At 44.4% G+C, this 18,445-nt stretch overlaps 1 pseudogene; it reads left to right on the plus strand.

Moving 5' to 3' along the window:
- The first annotated feature begins 1,728 nt into the window (after positions 1-1,728).
- LOC124038748 lies at positions 1,729-18,112 on the plus strand (annotated as a pseudogene).
- Positions 18,113-18,445: the final 333 nt, after the last annotated feature.

Consider the following 18,445-nt stretch of genomic DNA (forward strand, 5'->3'; position numbering starts at 1 on the left):
TGAATCATGATGACGTCAGTGATCTTCAGGTCGTAGCTCTAGAAAGAGGCCCAAGTTCCAAATTAACAATTTCGAGTTGGATGAAAATTCAAAAAGTATTTTCCCAGTCGTAGCTCGTTTTTCCCAAGTTCCCAGTTGTCTTGAACTCACTAAAGTCCAATTTTTCAGTTCCGAGTTAACAGTTGTTTTGAGCGCGGCACAAATCATGCTTCATTGACAGCATGGCCAATGTTGTATGTTTATAATTTTAAACTAGGAAAAGAGACCATTAATCTTAGACTTGGGACCACACAGCCACTCCACTGAAAAGCAGGCTAAAGATAGTTTTGCAATGCTTGCAGTTAGACACACTGATTCCTTCCAAACCACTCATTGTTGAATATGCGATTTCCAACTTGTTGTGTAATGTTTATATCCAATGGCCGATGAGCACCGATACGTTTTATCTATAATTTCTCTTCATATGACAAAGATTAAAAAGGATTTGTCAGTAGATTGTCGACTTGATTCATGATGATGACTGCTAACTAAGATTTTGAAAGGATGATGTTGACATGATCAGTCCAATCAAAGCGACTGTAGATATAACGTGATTTGACAACATTTTATCTGTGGCCAATTACCTTTAGCCTTCTTGGAAGGGCACTTCTGATGTAACTCTATGGCAGCACCGAAACGGCTCACATTCTTGCTATCTACCCTTACTAAAGGTGGGTGACATAGTGTCCCCATGAGTGACAGAACACTGAGCCAATCACGGTGCAATGCTTCTATTTTCTGCTGTCTTGCCCCATCACCACAGAAAGCATGCGCTAGGCTTAAACACCTGCATTTTGGAGCTGCCTTACTCAACAAAACAAAAAAGAAACCATGTTTGTATGCATCTTTATTAACTCAATGATATATGTATATGTTTTTACATTGTTTTCAAAATGATATGTGACTCATATTTTAATGGCAAAATAACATGTAAAGGCTCTACCCCATCTGCCCTTAATGACGGGTCGCCACTGATTCACTCAATAAACTGACTATTAAAAAATCGAAGTAATATTCAGAATGTACAGGTCTACTGTGATAAAGTTGGCATTTGCTGCAATAAGTGTGAAACACTGGATTAAATTCTGAAATAATTACATTTCACATTTTCATTAAGTAGGCCTATAGTTTTATATACTGGTTAATAGCATATAAGATCATCGAAAATCAATCAAATAAGACAAACTTATTGTGTTACATTCATCGTGAAGGCACTCTTCTTAAATAAGTGCATAGAATCCTTGCAAAAACTACATTTAAATAGAAGCAATAAATCACTCAGGCCGTTGAACTTCTTTTTTTCCAGTTCCTGTCTACTTAACTGGGTGGGTCTCCCATTGACACCAAAGCAATTGGAGTTTGGTCTGGTCTACTTTTATTTTTACTAGGCAAGCCAGTTAAGAACATATTCTTATGTTCAATGATGGCCTAGGAACAGTGGGCTAACTGCCTTGTTCAGGGGCAGGATGACAGATTTGTACCTTTACCTTCTTAGCTCATTGACTTTCATTGAACCAAAAAAATGAACAACAAAAAACAGCAAGCACAGTGTTTTGCGTCCTCTTCTGTCTCTGATAGAAATACCTGGGTATATGCCCGGTTCGTGTGCTAGTCGGAACAAAGGAAACTCTGACATTTCCGATTTGCTTACAGGTTGTAGTTAAAAAAGTGCTCGCCTTGGGTGCTGCTATGGTGACCTGTGAGGTGAGATGAGGCGGGGCATTACCTAGCAAAGACTTATAGATGACCTGAAGACAGTGGGTTTGGCGATGAATATGAAGCGAGGGCCAGCCAATGAGAGCTGGCCCTCGCTTTGGTAACAAAACGGCTTTGGTGACAAAACGGATGGCACTGTGATAGACAGCATTCCAATTTGCTGAATAGAGTGTTGGAGGCTATTTTATAAATGACATCGCTGAGGTCAAGGATTGGTAGGATAGTCAGTTTTATGAGGGTATGTTTGGCAGCATGAGTGAAGGATGCTTTGTTGCGAAATAGGAAGCCGATTCTAGATTTAATTTTGGATTGGAGAAGCTTAATGTGAGTCTGGAAGGAGAGATTACAGTCTAACCAGACACCTAGGTATTTGTAATTGTCCACATATTCTAAGTCAGAACCGTCCAGAGTAGTGATGATGGACGGGCAGGCAGATGCGGGCAGCGATCGGTTGAAGAGCATGCATTTAGTTTTACTTGCATTTAAGAGAAGTTGGAGGCCACGGAAGGAGAGTTGTATGGCATTGAAGCTCATCTGGAGGTTAGTTAACACAGTGTCCAAAGAAGGGCCAGAGGTATACAGAACGGTGTTGTCTGCATAGAGGTGGATCAGAGAATCACCAGCAGCAAGACCAAAGTTTACATACACTTAGGTTGGAGTCATTAAAACTAATTTTTCAACCACTCCACAAATTCCTTGTTAACAAACTATAGTTTTGGCAAGTCGGTTAGGACATCTACTTTGTGCATGACACAAGTAATTTTTCCAACAATTGTTTACAGACAGATTATTTCACTTATAATTCACTGTATCACAATTCCAGTGGGTCAGAAGTTTACATACACTGAGCTGACTGTGGATTTAAACAGCTTGGAAAATTCCAGAAAATTATGTCATGGCTTTAGAAGCTTCTGATAGGCTAACTGACATCATTTGAGTCAATTGGAGGTGTACCTGTGGATGTATTTCAAGGCCTACCTTCAAACTCAGTGCCTATTTGCTTGACATCATGGGAAAATCAAAATAAATCAGCCAAGACCTTAGAAAAAACATTGTATACCTTCACAAGTCTGTTTCATCCATGGAAGCAATTTCCAAAAGCCTGAAGGTACCACGTTAAACTGTACAAACAATTGCATGCAAGTTTAAACACCATGGGACCACGCAGCCGGCATACCGTCTCCTAGAGATTAACGTACTTTGGTGAGAAAAGTGCAAATCAATCCCAGAACAACAGCACCAGACCTTGTGATGATGCTGGAGGAAACAGGTACAAAATTATCTATATCCACAGTAAAACGAGTCCAATTTCGACATAACCTGAAAGGCCGCTCAGCAAGGAAGAAGCCACTGCTCCAAAAACACCATAAAAAAAGACAGACTACGGTTTGCAACTGCACATGGGGACAAAGATTGTACTTTTTGGAAAAATGTCCTCTGGTCTGATGAATCAAAAATAGAACTGTTTAGCCATAGTGACTATCAATATGTTTGCAGGAAAAAGGGGGACACTTGCAAGACGAAGAACACCATCCCAACCGTGAAGCACGGGGCTGGCCGCATCATGTTGTGGGGGTGCTTTGCTGCAGGAGGGAGTGGTGGACATCACAGTATAGATGGCATCATGATGGAGGAAAATTATGTGGATATGTTGAAGCAACATCTCAAGACATCGGTCAGGAAGTTATAAAGCTTTGTTGCAAATGGGTCTTCCAAATGGACAATGACCCCAAACATACTTCCAAAGTTGTGGCAAAATGGCTTAAGGACAACAAAGTCGAAGTATTGGAGTGGCCATCACAAAGCCCTGACCTCAATCCTATAGAAAAATTGTGGGCATAACTGACAAAGCGTGTGTCATGTTTTGTCATTGATTGTCATGTCTTGTCCCTGTGCTTCCCCTTCTATTCGTTTCCCCCCTGCTGGTCTTATTAGGTTCTTTCCCTCTTTATATCCCTCTCTCTCCCCCTCCCTCTCTCCCTCTCTCTCTCTCTCTCTCTCTCTCTCTCTCTCTCTCTCTATCGTTCCGTTCCTGCTCCCAGCTGTTCCTCATTCTCCTAACTACCTCATTTACTCTTTCACACCTGTTCCCTATTTTGCCCTCTGATTAAGTCCCTATTTCTCCCTCTGTTTTCGCTTCTGTCCTTGTCGGATCATTGTTTGCTGTTCTATGTCCTCGTTCCGTCCTGTCATGTTTTTGCCTTCTTCAGATGCTGCGTGTGAGCAGGTGTCTAGATCAGCTACGGCCTGCGCCTTCCCGAAGCGACCTGCAGTCTGTGGTCGCATCTCCAGTTGTTCCCCTCTACTGACTAGAGGGTTTCAGTATTCCTGTTTTGACTTGGAATAAACTCTGTTTCTGTAAAGTCGCTTTTGGGTCCTCATTCACCTGCATAACAGAATGATCCGACCAAGTATGGACCCAGCGACTACGGATTCTCGCAACTCAGCCGTCAAGATCCAGAGAGCGATGCTCGGCAGACACGAGCAGGAATTGTTTGCTGCTCGTCATGCCGTTGAGACCCTGGCCGCTCAGGTCTCCGACCTCTCAGGACAGTTTCAGAGTCTCCGTCTCGAGCCACCAGCTACTTCCTGGTCTTCCGAGTCTCCGGAACCTAGGGTTAATAACCCACCATGTTACTCTGGGCAGCCCACTGAGTGCCGCTCCTTTCTCACCCAGTGTGATATTGTGTTCTCTCTCCAGCCCAACACATACTCAAGAGAGAGAGCTCGGATCGCCTACGTCATATCACTCCTTACGGGACGGGCTCGGGAGTGGGGCACAGCTATCTGGGAGGCAAGGGCTGAGTGTACTAACGAGTATCAGAACTTTAAAGAGGAGATGATACGGGTTTTTGATCGTTCAGTTTTTGGGAGGGAGGCTTCCAGGGCCCTGGCTTCCCTATGTCAAGGTGATCGATCCATAACGGATTACTCTATAGAGTTTCGCACTCTTGCTGCCTCCAGTGACTGGAACGAGCCGGCGTTGCTCGCTCGTTTTCTGGAGGGACTCCACGCTGAGGTTAAGGATGAGATTCTCTCCCGGGAGGTTCCTTCCAACGTGGATTCTTTGATTGCACTCGCCATCCGCATAGAACGACGGGTAGATCTTCGTCACCGAGCTCGTGGAAGAGAGCTCGCGTTAACGGTGTTCCCCCTCTCCGCATCTCAACCTTCTCCTCCCACTGGCTCAGAGATTGAGCCCATGCAGCTGGGAGGTATTCGCATCTCGACTAAGGAGAGGGAACGGAGAATCACCAACCGCCTTTGTTTCTATTGCGGTTCTGCTGGACATTTTGTCATTTCATGTCCAGTAAAAGGCCAGAGCTCATCAGTAAGCGGAGGGCTACTGGTGAGCGCTACTACTCAGGTCTCTCCATCAAGATCCTGTACTACCTTGTCGGTCCATCTACGCTGGACCGGTTCGGCAGCTTCCTGCAGTGCCTTGATAGACTCTGGGGCTGAGGGTTGTTTTATGGACGAAGCATGGGCTCGGAAACATGACATTCCTCTCAGACAGTTAGGGGAGCCCACGCCCATGTTCGCCTTAGATGGTAGTCTTTTCCCCAGTGTCATGTATGAGACACTACCTTTAACCCTCACAGTATCTGGTAACCACAGTGAGACCATTTCCTTTTTGATTTTTCGTTCACCTTTTACACCTGTTGTTTTGGGTCATCCCTGGCTAGTATGTCATAATCCTTCTATTAATTGGTCTAGTAATTCTATCCTATCCTGGAACGTTTCTTGTCATGTGAAGTGTTTAATGTCTGCTATCCCTCCTGTTTCTTCTGTTCCCTCTTCTCAGGAGGAACCTGGTGATTTGACAGGAGTGCCGGAGGAATATCATGATCTGCGCACGGTCTTCAGTCGGTCCAGAGCCAACTCCCTTCCTCCTCACCGGTCGTATGATTGTTGTATTGATCTCCTTCCGGGGACCACTCCCCCTCGGGGTAGACTTTACTCTCTGTCGGCTCCCGAACGTAAGGCTCTCGAAGATTATCTGTCTGTTTCTCTCGACGCCGGTACCGTTGTGCCTTCTTCCTCTCCCGCCGGAGCGGGGTTTTTTTTGTTAAGAAGAAGGACGGTACTCTGCGCCCCTGCGTGGATTATCGAGGGCTGAATGACATAACGGTTAAGAATCGTTATCCGCTTCCCCTTATGTCGTCAGCCTTCGAGATTCTGCAGGGAGCCAGGTTCTTTACTAAGTTGGACCTTCGTAACGCTTACCATCTCGTGCGCATCAGAGAGGGGGACGAGTGGAAAACGGCGTTTAACACTCCGTTAGGGCATTTTGAATACCGGGTTCTGCCGTTCGGTCTCGCTAATGCTCCAGCTGTCTTTCAGGCATTAGTTAATGATGTACTGAGAGACATGCTGAACATCTTTGTTTTTGTCTACCTTGACGATATCCTGATTTTTTCACCGTCACTCGAGATTCATGTTCAGCACGTTCGACGTGTACTCCAGCGCCTTTTAGAGAATTGTCTCTATGTGAAGGCTGAGAAGTGCGCCTTTCATGTCTCCTCTGTCACATTTCTCGGTTCTGTTATTTCCGCTGAAGGCATTCAGATGGATCCCGCTAAGGTCCAGGCTGTCAGCAATTGGCCCGTCCCTAAGTCACGTGTCGAGTTGCAGCACTTTCTCGGTTTCGCGAATTTCTATCGGCGTTTCATTCGTAATTTCGGTCAAGTGGCAGCCCCTCTCACAGCCCTTACTTCTGTCAAGTCGTGCTTTAAGTGGTCCGGTTCCGCCCAGGGAGATTTTGATCTCCTCAAGAAGCGTTTTACATCCGCTCCTATCCTTGTTATTCCTGACGTCACTAAACAATTCATTGTCGAGGTTGACGCTTCAGAGGTGGGCGTGGGAGCCATTCTGTCCCAGCGCTTCCATTCTGACGATAAGGTCCATCCTTGCGCGTATTTTTCTCATCGCCTGTCGCCATCGGAACGCAACTATGATGTGGGTAACCGCGAACTGCTCGCCATCCGCTTAGCCCTAGGCGAATGGCGACAGTGGTTGGAGGGGGCGACCGTTCCTTTTGTCGTTTGGACTGACCATAAGAACCTTGAGTACATCCGTTCTGCCAAACGACCCAATGCACGTAAAGCTCGTTGGGCGTTGTTTTTCGCTCGTTTCGAGTTCGTGATTTCTTATCGCCCGGGAAATAAGAACACCAAGCCTGATGCCTTATCCCGTCTCTTCAGTTCTTCTGTAGCTTCTACCGACCCCGAGGGGATTCTCCCTGAGGGGTGTGTTGTCGGGTTGACTGTCTGGGGAATTGAGAGACAGGTAAAGCAAGCACTCACTCACACTGCGTCGCCGCGCGCTTGTCTTAGTAACCTTCTTTTCGTTCCTGTCTCTACTCGTCTGGCTGTTCTTCAGTGGGCTCACTCTGCCAAGTTAGCTGGCCACCCCGGCGTTCGGGGTACGCTTGCTTCTATTCGCCAGCGGTTTTGGTGGCCTACTCAGGAGCGTGACACGCGCCGTTTCGTGGCTGCTTGTTCGGACTGCGCACAGACTAAGTCAGGTAACTCCCCTCCTGCCGGTCGTCTCAGACCGCTTCCCATTCCTTCTCGACCATGGTCTCACATCGCCTTAGACTTTATTACCGGTCTGCCTTCGTCTGCGGGGAAGACTGTAATTCTCACTGTTGTCGATAGGTTCTCTAAGGCGGCTCATTTTATTCCCCTCGCTAAGCTTCCTTCCGCTAAGGAGACGGCACAAATCATCATTGAGAATGTGTTCAGAATTCATGGCCTCCCGTTAGACGCCGTTTCGGACAGAGGTCCGCAATTCACGTCACAGTTTTGGAGGGAGTTCTGTCATTTGATTGGTGCTTCCGTCAGTCTCTCTTCCGGTTTTCATCCCCAGTCTAACGGTCAAGCAGAACGGGCCAATCAGACGATTGGTCGCATATTACGCAGCCTTTCTTTTAGAAACCCTGCGTGTCTTGGGCAGAACAGCTCCCCTGGGCAGAATACGCTCACAACTCGCTTCCTTCGTCTGCTACCGGGCTATCTCCTTTTCAGAGTAGTCTTGGGTACCAGCCTCCTCTGTTCTCTTCCCAGCTCGCAGAGTCCAGCGTTCCCTCCGCTCAGGCTTTTGTCCAACGTTGTGAGTGCACCTGGAGGAGGGTCAGGTCTGCACTTTGCCGTTACAGGGCGCAGACTGTGAGAGCCGCCAATAAACGTAGGATTAAGAGTCCTAGGTATTGTCGCGGTCAGAGAGTGTGGCTTTCCACTCGTAACCTTCCCCTTACGACAGCTTCTCGCAAGTTGACTCCGCGGTTCATTGGTCCGTTCCGTGTCACTCAGGTCTTCAATCCTGTCGCTGTGCGACTGCTTCTTCCGCGACATCTTCGTCGCGTCCACCCTGTCTTCCATGTCTCCTGTGTCAAGCCTTTTCTTCGCGCCCCCGTTCGTCTCCCCCCCCCCCCCCCCGTCCTTGTCGAGGGCGCACCTATTTACAAGGTACGGAAGATCATGGACATGCGTTCTCGGGGACGTGGCCACCAGTACTTAGTGGATTGGGAGGGTTACGGTCCTGAGGAGAGGAGTTGGGTTCCATCTCGGGACGTGCTGGACCGTTCGTTGATTGATGATTTCCTCCGTTGCCGCCAGGGTTCCTCCTCGAGTGCGCCAGGAGGCGCTCGGTGAGTGGGGGGGGTACTGTCATGTTTTGTCATTGATTGTCATGTCTTGTCCCTGTGCTTCCCCTTCTATTCGTTTCCCCCTGCTGGTCTTATTAGGTTCTTTCCCTCTTTATATCCCTCTCTCTCCCCCTCCCTCTCTCCCTCTCTCTCTCTCTCTCTCTATCGTTCCGTTCCTGCTCCCAGCAGTTCCTCATTCTCCTAACTACCTCATTTACTCTTTCACACCTGTTCCCTATTTTGCCCTCTGATTAAGTCCCTATTTCTCTCTCTGTTTTCGCTTCTGTCCTTGTCGGATCATTGTTTGCTGTTCTATGTCCTCGTTCCGTCCTGTCATGTTTTTGCCTTCTTCAGATGCTGCGTGTGAGCAGGTGTCTAGATCAGCTACGGCCTGCACCTTCCCGAAGCGACCTGCAGTCTGTGGTCGCATCTCCAGTTGTTCCCCTCTACTGACTAGAGGGTTTCAGTATTCCTGTTTTGACTTGGAATAAACTCTGTTTCTGTAAAGTCGCTTTTGGGTCCTCATTCACCTGCATAACAGCGTGTGTGAGCAAGGAGGCCTACAAACCTGAATCAGTTACACCAGCTCTGACAGGAGGAATGGGCCAAAATTCACCCAACTTATTGTGGGAAGCTTGTGGAAGGCTACCCGAAATGTTTGACCCAAGTTAAACAATTTAAAGGCAATGCTACCTAATACTAATTGAGTGTGTGTAAACTTCTGACCCACTGGGAATGTGATGAAAGAAATAAAAGCTGAAATAAATAATTTGCTCTACTATTATTCTGACATTTCTGACATTTCACATTCTTAACATAAAGTGGTGATCCTAGCTGACATAAGACAGGGAATTTTTACTAGGATTAAATGATTTGAACATCTTGGTCATGTTCTGTTATAATCTCTACCCGGCACAGCCAGAAGAGGACTGGCCACCCCACATAGCCCGGTTCCTCTCTAGGTTTCTTCCTAGGTTTTGGCCTTTCTAGGGAGTTTTTCCTAGCCACCGTGCTTTTACACCTGCATTGTTTGCTGTTTGGGGTTTTAGGCTGGGTTTCTGTACAGCACTTTGAGATATCAGCTGATGTACGAAGGGCTATATAAATAAATTTGATTTGATTTGATTTGATTTGATTTGATTTGACAGGAATTGTGAAAAATTGAGTTTAAATGTGTTTGGTTAAGGTGTATGTAAACTTCCGAATTCAACTGTATGTAAATTGTATTTATTTTTCAATAAAGTGAACAAAATCTATTTAATCTGTTTTGAATTTGGGCTGTAACACAACAAAATGTGGAATGTCAAGTAGAATGAATACTTTCTGAAGGCACTGTGTATCAGACAATATCCCATAGGTATGAAGCAAATCTACTTGTTTGCTGTTATATTCATGTTTGTAACCGATTTATAATTGCAGTAAGGCCGGTATCTGTTTTACATTTTTGGGGGTATATGGCCAATATACCTCACCCGCTCGTGCCTTATTTCTTAAGAATAGTTTTGTGGAGCGTATATAATATTTTGACCGGAAAGATTCTGGAATGCTTTATGTTTATCATTAACTGTTTCTCTTTTTTTTAAAAAAAAAATATATATATAAGGTTCTGTGCCTTGCTCCATCAAGAGAATTGGCTATTCAAGTAGCAAAGGATTTCAAGGACATGACAAAGAAACTGTCTGTTACCTGTTTCTATGGTGGGAGTTCCTACAACCCTCAACGTGAGTAGTGTTCCTACAATTGATCTGGTACAAAAATGTGGCTTCATTGCAAAGTGCCTATTATTTACTGGCTGCGGATCCGACCTTTCAGAACCTTTCTTCCCAACAGTTAAAGGTTCCAAAGTCTGCACATGTGCCCGGACCCTCACTCCACACACACTCGTAGAGATAACGCTACTCTGGCAGATATTGCTTCTTCATTCAAGTTAGATCAAAGCTTAATAAAGATCTCATAAGTATTCTACATAATAGAACAGGATATGATACCACAGTATAATGTCAGTGTAAGATTTTTTTTTAAACACCACCCATTTCTTATGAAATTTTAAGATAACTGTGAATGGTCGCATTTTTCTCATGTGGCCACAACAGCGAGTGAGGCAAAATATGTGCTTAGATTGAAACTTAACATTGGTAGGCTATGCTACAGTTTGTTACCACCATCAAAATCACTTCCTTCACATAATTCAAAACAACATTGTAGGCTACTTCGAATTTGTAGCTTATAGCTAAAGTAGATCTAAGTGCATATCCCCATGAAACTGATTGAGATCAAATTATTGATATACAGATGCTGCGTGGATGTTTTACCGGTGAAATTTGAAGAACTATCATCCACGATTGACAGTGCGAAACATGAAGTGAGGTTCTCTACGGGCAGAGCAAAAGTAGAGAATCCCACACATGCACATAAGCCACACGACCCCAGGCGCCAGGAAGCGGGGTCCAGAAAAGTCAGATCCTCAGCCTTATTTTTGGGGTGAAAAGTAATACTGTAAATTGCATATGGTGAAGTTGATCATATTTGTGTAAAATAGTTTTTTCCCCCTCAGTTGATGCAATCCACAGTGGCATCGATGTCCTAGTGGGAACTCCAGGTCGTATCAAGGACCATCTACAGATCTACAGAATAACAAACTGGTCCTGTCACAATTGAAGCACGTTGTATTAGATGAAGTGGACCAAATGCTTGATATGGGCTTTGCAGAACAGGTGGAGGAGATACTTTCTGCATCTTACCAAAAAGGTAATGAGACGTTTTCATATGGGATTGTTTGATTTAGGCCATATACTGTAGGTTTACCTTAGGTTGGATGGGAGGCTTTGATAGTATACCTCATCAGTAGTACTGAGTCAGACGATAGTAAATGCACACATCTGATCCAATGTTTTCTATGCGCAGACTCTGAGAGCAATCCCCAGACCCTGCTCTTCTCTGCCACATGCCCACCATGGGTGTATGTTGTGGCAAAGATGTACATGAGGCCAACTTATGAGCATGTGGACCTCATTGGCAAAAAGACCCAGAAAGCTGCCACCACAGTAGAGGTAACAAAGAAAAAAATATTTTATGCTTTCAGCAATTGATGTTTTATTTTGATTGACAATGGTTTCCACTTTGGTTTAAACATTGGTCAGACTTCAGATTAATTCAGATGAAAATGTTGACCTTTGACATTTACATTTACATTACATTTAAGTCATTTAGCAGACGCCCTTATCCAGAGCGACTTACAAATTGGTGCATTCACCTTATGACATCCAGTGGAACAGACATTTTAGAGTAACGTGAAGCCACCAGGCTGCTATTAATACTTTTTTTCCTGGTCATGGAAATGTTGTTAATTTCTTAAGCATGATTCTTAAGAATTGTACAGCAAGCTTCTTAAATATCCTACTTGCTGAACCAGTTTCCTCTGGCTAAAGCTATGTGAGCTTTAAAGCTATGTGAGCCACATTTTTGCCACTTCTGACACTCACACGCAAACCAGTTTCCATATAGCAGAGATATTTAACCTGCCTCCATGCCATCTACCTTATTCTGTGGTTCATGTCAATCTGGTAAAATACCACACAATACTGACTTGGCAGTCATTTAAAAATGTTTTTCATTTGTTATGTTTGGTTCAGTTTTGTCGTTATCAGCGAATTATTAAAAGTTCTCGGTCTCTTGCTCCCCACCCAGCACCTTGCCATTGCGTGTCACTGGTCTCAGAGGGCTGCAGTCATTGGGGATGTGGTCCAGGTGTACAGTGGCAGCCACGGCCGCACCATCGTCTTCTGTGAGACCAAGAAGGATGCCAACGAGCTGTCAATGAACACCTCCATAAAACAGGTACCAGAAACCTGCATAGCGTTTTTATTTTATTTTGTTACACAGTGCATACAGTTGTGAGGTATGACATTGATACCAGGATCAGAGCCAGTCCTGACCTCCCAGGGGCCCTAAGCAAAATTCTGCTAAGGGGCCCTCCTGCCTGACCCGTGAGCCATGTAAACCATTTGCCATTGTCACACCTGACACCCCAGTGCTCCCACTACAATCCTCCCTCCTTTAAAACAGTTTGCTCCATCTGTCGGTCTAAGAATAAGTAGACCTATACAGAATGAGGAATAAACAAACAATATTTATTGGATATAATATTTCCTATAGAATCTTAAGATAAGTGAATATTAACATAAATAAGAAATTGTAGAAAATATAAAATGGAGAAAATAATCAAATATAACACTGAGCTTTGGCTCTGCTGCCTGGTAATTAGTCCAGTCCTCACAATATTATACAATTAGCTTTGTCTATACAATGTGAACATAAGCCTATAGACCATGGCTGCAGCTATAAGTATCAAAATAGTAAAATAAAAAATATACAGCTGTGTGATTCACTTTGGTTCCATCTACAGCCTGGGCATTTTCAGTATGGACACCAGTCTATCTGGACTGTCTGGAAGAAATTAAGAAATAGTTAGTCACATAGTTAGTTAAGAAGTCGTTTACACAAATGCACTTCTGCCATACAATCTTAAATATTACTAAGTGTGTAAACATTTGAATGTTTGAATTAAAATCTTACCATAAAAATAATCCTCTTCTGCACTTTATTGAGGCAAAATCATCAATGATGTCATCATCATGATGGCCAAATGACTCAAACGTTCCTGTGACATGGAAGACCTAGGGTAGCTTTTTGATGAGCTTTAATTTTGAAAAGATCAGGTACATTCTGAATCTCGTGTGCCAGATCCATTCCACTGACGTCACAGTCATCTCTGAAGATTATAGTGTTTTCAACTTCCATGCAGTGAGCCTTTAAAGATCAACGGGACATCTGAGAGGCAGTGCTGAAGTTCAGCAGCACTCCATATTGGGTTTTCACTTGGTTGAGTGTTTCAAATCTCATCCATGGACATCCATGGATGTCCATGGATGTCACAGCAGAGTCGTCCACAATGTCGAAGTAGTTGACTTCAAGGTTTTTCAGTGCATCAGTCACTGGTTCATCAGGAGCCTCATAGCTGAAATGCCCCTTGCTGTTTCTCAGTCTACTCTCTTTCAGAATAGCCTCCATATGAATTTCTTCATAAATGCTTTTGGCTGTTGTCTGGGCCTCAGCGAATCCAGTTTCCCGGTATGTAGTGAGCGGGGCCTTTGCTTTTGAGATTAAATTCACTGCAATATCCAACTGCATAGAAGCGGATTGGAGAAGCTTGTTCACCTTGTTTGTCATTCTCATTATCTCACCATACGAAACAGTAAATCAAGAAGCGGTAGGACCTAACTTACTCTGCAAGTGCTTCTGCCTCCACTTTGGCCACAGGATTGTTGATCATCTGTCTGGCTTCCAGTAATGCCTCCCGAACCTCAGAAGCCTGATACCTGATTGCATGAACACTTTGGAGCCTACTCTCTCATCATGTCACTCCGTGACTTCACGGTTATGTTCACATGTTTCTTCAAAACACTCCCATCTTTGTGTGCCAGCTGAAAAGAACATGAAGAGCTTTTGCATATGCCCAAAAAACCCAACAGCATTTTTTGAAGATTTGGCAGCATCTGCAATGACAAGGTTTAGAGTATGTGCTCCACATGGGACGAACACGGCCCAGGGATATTTTTTGAGCAGTCTGGCTGGTACTCCTTGGTGCTTGCCCTTCATGTTGGCCCCATTTATCATAATCTTGCCCTCTGTAATCTTCAAATTCAATCTTCAGCTCGTTCAGCTTATCTAAAATGATAGTGGACAGATTAAAGCCTGTTGTAACCTCAACATTCACAAAGCAAAGGAAGTGCTCCTTGATCTCTGGCTTTCCCTTTAAAGCCACGCTTCTCAGAATAATGAACATTTGCTCCTGGTGACTGTCAGGTGTCCAGTCCAAGATAATGGAGAAGTTCTTTGAGTCTCTTACTTGAGTCACTATTGCTTCCAGAATCTTGCCACTCACAATCTGTACCAGCTCATTCTATGCGCACTTCCCAAGGTAATGAGCATGTGTTTCTCCATCTTTAATTTTGCTGAGATGATTTTCAAATTTTGCCAGTAATTCAACCTCTTTTAGGAAGTTTCCATTATCTGATTGGAAGAGTTTGTCTGATGAACCCCTGAATGCTAGGTTTCTTTCAGCTAGAGACTGGGTGATACTTATTAAACGTGTAATGACATCCGGCCATCTCTTTCTTTCAGCCTCAAATGGTAATTTGTATCTGGTCAAGAGTCTGTTCCCGACAGGCGCAGATCAAGTTCTCTCCACTTAATCATATTATCTGTGTGTTCAGGACTACCCTCATGGCGTTTCAGAATGGCGTTGATATTTGACCAGACATTCAGGCCTTCCTTTATTTTGTAGTCTTTTAGAAAATAGCTTACAGCAAAAACAATACACAGTGTAGTTTTTGAGTATGAAAGCCAGCTCCTGGTAATCTTTTCCCCATTTGACAGCTGTCTCTGTAATAAGCCTGAATGGAAACCTCTTCTGGACATGTCTTTATGGTAAGAAAAATTCAGTCCTGGTTTGAATGGACCTCTGCACACTAAGTATGTTAAGACTGGGGGCCAATCTGCTGTGTAATTTGGTGGAGCAGCAACTGTTCTATTAGGGTCTGAGCAGCTTGTATCTGATACTGGCTGCATACCTCTGCTTGTGCTAGTACTGGCTGAGGCTGCCTGTACTTCACCTAGGCCTGTGTTAGTACTTGCTGAAGCTGCCAGTACTGGGTCTGTGTTAGTATTTGCTGAAGCTGCCAGTACTGGGTCTGTGTTAGTATTTGCTGAAGCCGGCTGTACTGGTCTGTGTTAGTACTGACTGAGGCTGGATGTGGATCAACAGGATGGATGGACTGAGTCTGTGCTTGAACTGGCTGATGATCCAGCATGTCCTCTACTGACAAACTTAAGCATAGTACCTGTCAATTATAGGTTAAATTAATAATAGTATTGTTATCAGCTGCATCAGGCCCATTCAAATTGGCTCCCCCAGATTTCCTTTTATACCATTTCAAATATAAAATACTGGCTGAATCTTTGATGGTTATTATTTACTGAGTGATGTGCATCCATATTGCTCAGTATGCCCAGCTAATCAACATTTTAAATTCAATATATAAATCAATGTCAATCCATGGCTTTCCGTCTTGCATTAGGCCAGAGTTGTAACTAAACTTTGACTGAGAGACTAGATAATCATTGTCTTGTTTTAAAATGATGTGCACCTATGAGGAGTGCCATCACGCCCATATATTGTCTGGATGGGCTCCACAGAGGTTTCTGCTGGAAAGCGCAAGTTTCATTTTGTGCACGTGAATGGTTATCTTTTCCAAGCTGAAGTTTATAAACACCATTGCCCGTTGGCGTTTATCAAACATAATAAATAGTTGTATTTCACTGTATTTCACTTTTGTCATGCACAAAGTTACAGGACACAGCCCTGGAAGTGGCTGGCAAGCAAGCAAGACAAAGACAGACCAAGAGATGCACTGCCCAGCGAGGTTGCAAGACAGACATACTAGAGAGAGATGCACTGTAAGCGAGCACATCAACTTAACATTCATGTTATTTGCTGACATCAATATTGGAGAGGAGAGAACACAAGTTTACCTGATTGCTGTTCCCTCAATTCACTCTCATTGTCTTGTTTCTTATTTTTGACCAGAAGGATAGTTCCGCTTCATCCTCTCATTGACGTTGGAAGCATTGACACCCACTTTGACACGAGGGGGAGGCGGGGCCCTTCCGTAATTTGCAGGGTCCTTCGCAAATTGCGTAGTGAGCATATAGGGCCGCCCGGCTCTGACCAGGATAAACATGGAAGGTTAGACCTTGAGATGTAAATTACATTGAAAATGAAGTGAGGTAGTTGACTTTATTTCTAATGGGTTCATTGGCTGATTTATTATTTGACTGATTGTGATAAATGTTGAATGTTACAGAGTTCCCAGTCACTTCATGGGGACATTCCTCAGAAGCAGAGGGAGATCACATTGAAAGGCTTCAGAAGTGGCACCTTTGAGGTCTTGGTGGCCACCAACGTTGCTGCTCGTGGGTTGGACATCCCAGAGGTAGACCTGGTCGTGTAGTGCTCACCCCCAAAGGTAGACAAATACTGTGATAACTGTTAGTTCTCTCTTATACCTGTGTAGTAACACTTTAATCGATCTAATAAGAACAATGTATTAAAACATGAACGTTGCTTTGACCCTCTACCAGGATGTGGAGTCATACATTCACCGGTCAGGTCGCACTGGTAGGGCTGGCAGGGCAGCGTCTGCATCTGTTTCAACCAACGCAGAGGAAGACCAGCTCCGATACGTAGAGCAGAAAGCAGGCATCACATTTAAGAGAGTTGGAGTGCCCACTCCCAGTGACATCATCAAATCCTCCAGTAAAGACATAGTGAGGTTTTTAGACTCTGTGCCTTCCCAAGCCATTGAGTACTTCCGTGTGGCTGCTACCAAGCTGATTGAGGAGCGTGGGGCCGTGGATTCCCTGGCTGCCGCCCTGGCACACATATCAGGTGCCACTGCTCTGGAGCAGAGGTCCCTCCTCAACTCTGACGCTGTGAGTGTTCAGGCTCTACTAACTCACACATTCAGTGCCATTTCTATGTAGCAATTGAATATTGAATGGCATGTAAATGCCCTGAATGGTTTAAAATGAATCTTGAATGGTTTGAACCTATATTTAATGTTCATGTTTGTTGTTCAAACCTTCCAGGGCTACACCACAATGACAATGAACTGCTCCCAGGAGCTGCACAACATTGGCTGCGCTTGGCATGGTCTAAAGGAGCAGCTGGGAGAGGAGATTGACGATGTGATCCGGGGGATGACCTTCCTCAAGGGAAAAATGGTAGGCTTGTCATTTAATGTGCCTCAGGTCGGGAGGGGACAGGTGACGTCTCTGTTTTCACCTTTGAAATAAAACCACCCTCATTCAATGTTGGTACTATAATGACAATACTATTGAGACTGTAATTGACTTGCCTAATGTTATGTGAAAATATTTATATTATGAGTGAATTTTGTTTAGCAGGGAGTCTGTTTTGATGTTCCAGCTGACAAAGTAAAGGAGTACCAAGTAAGTAGAAAGCAGAGATACCTTTCCTCTTAACTGTGAGCAATTGGACACATGTAAAAGGCTTGGTGTAAGGTGATTCAAAGCTAAGAGGAGCAATTATCCAAGCCCTTTTTTCAAACTGAATTTTCATTGTGTGCAGTTTGGAGTATTATTTCCCCAGCCGTACTGTCAAGCTTTGTATGAGTGATGCTACTCCTCAAATTTCACAACAAATGCAATCCCTCATTCGTAAAAAACAAAACACGTAGATAATGTGGTTAGTAACACAGAGACACTATTGTACTTGTGGTGACCACTCCAGTTTTATTTTCCTCAGGATGCATGACAGGATGGTAGGCGTTGGCAGCTGTCAATCGCCACAGAGCTCCCTGAGCTGGAGGAGAAACAGCGCATGGGTGGTGACCGCGGATACGGACGCTCGTTCGGTGGACGTGGTGGTGGAGGACGGGGGGGTGGCCATGGCTTCAGAAACGGCGGCGGTGGTGGTAGCAACTGGAGAGGAGGTGGAGGCAGTCATAAACGCAGTTTCAGCAGTGCATTTGATTATTAACCACAGACTTCCCGTTCTCTGGACTGATGACATGGCTGTCTGTTTCCTGCACAGCAAGCTGGTGGTTTTTACTGGTGTTTGTGAGACTGGCCATCCCTGGCTAACCCTGTGCCCGAAAGTATATCCCCAAAATATGTATGAGCTGATTGCTTTGTAATTATATATTTCTCTATCTCTACTTGTGTCACACCTTGGTCTTAGTATTTTGTGTTTTCTTTATATATTTGGTCAGGCCAGGGTGTGACATGGGTTTATTTTGTTGTGTTTCGTATTGGGGTTTTGTAGGCATTGGGATTGCGGCTGAGTAGGGGTGTAGCATAGGTTTGGCTGCCTGAGGCGGTTCTCAATCAGAGTCAGGTGATTCTCGTTGTCTCTGATTGGGAACCATATTTAGGTAGCCGGGGTTTCACTGTGTATTT

Source organism: Oncorhynchus gorbuscha, linkage group LG06 (genome assembly GCF_021184085.1).
Source record: "Oncorhynchus gorbuscha isolate QuinsamMale2020 ecotype Even-year linkage group LG06, OgorEven_v1.0, whole genome shotgun sequence".
Taxonomy (NCBI): domain Eukaryota; kingdom Metazoa; phylum Chordata; class Actinopteri; order Salmoniformes; family Salmonidae; genus Oncorhynchus; species Oncorhynchus gorbuscha.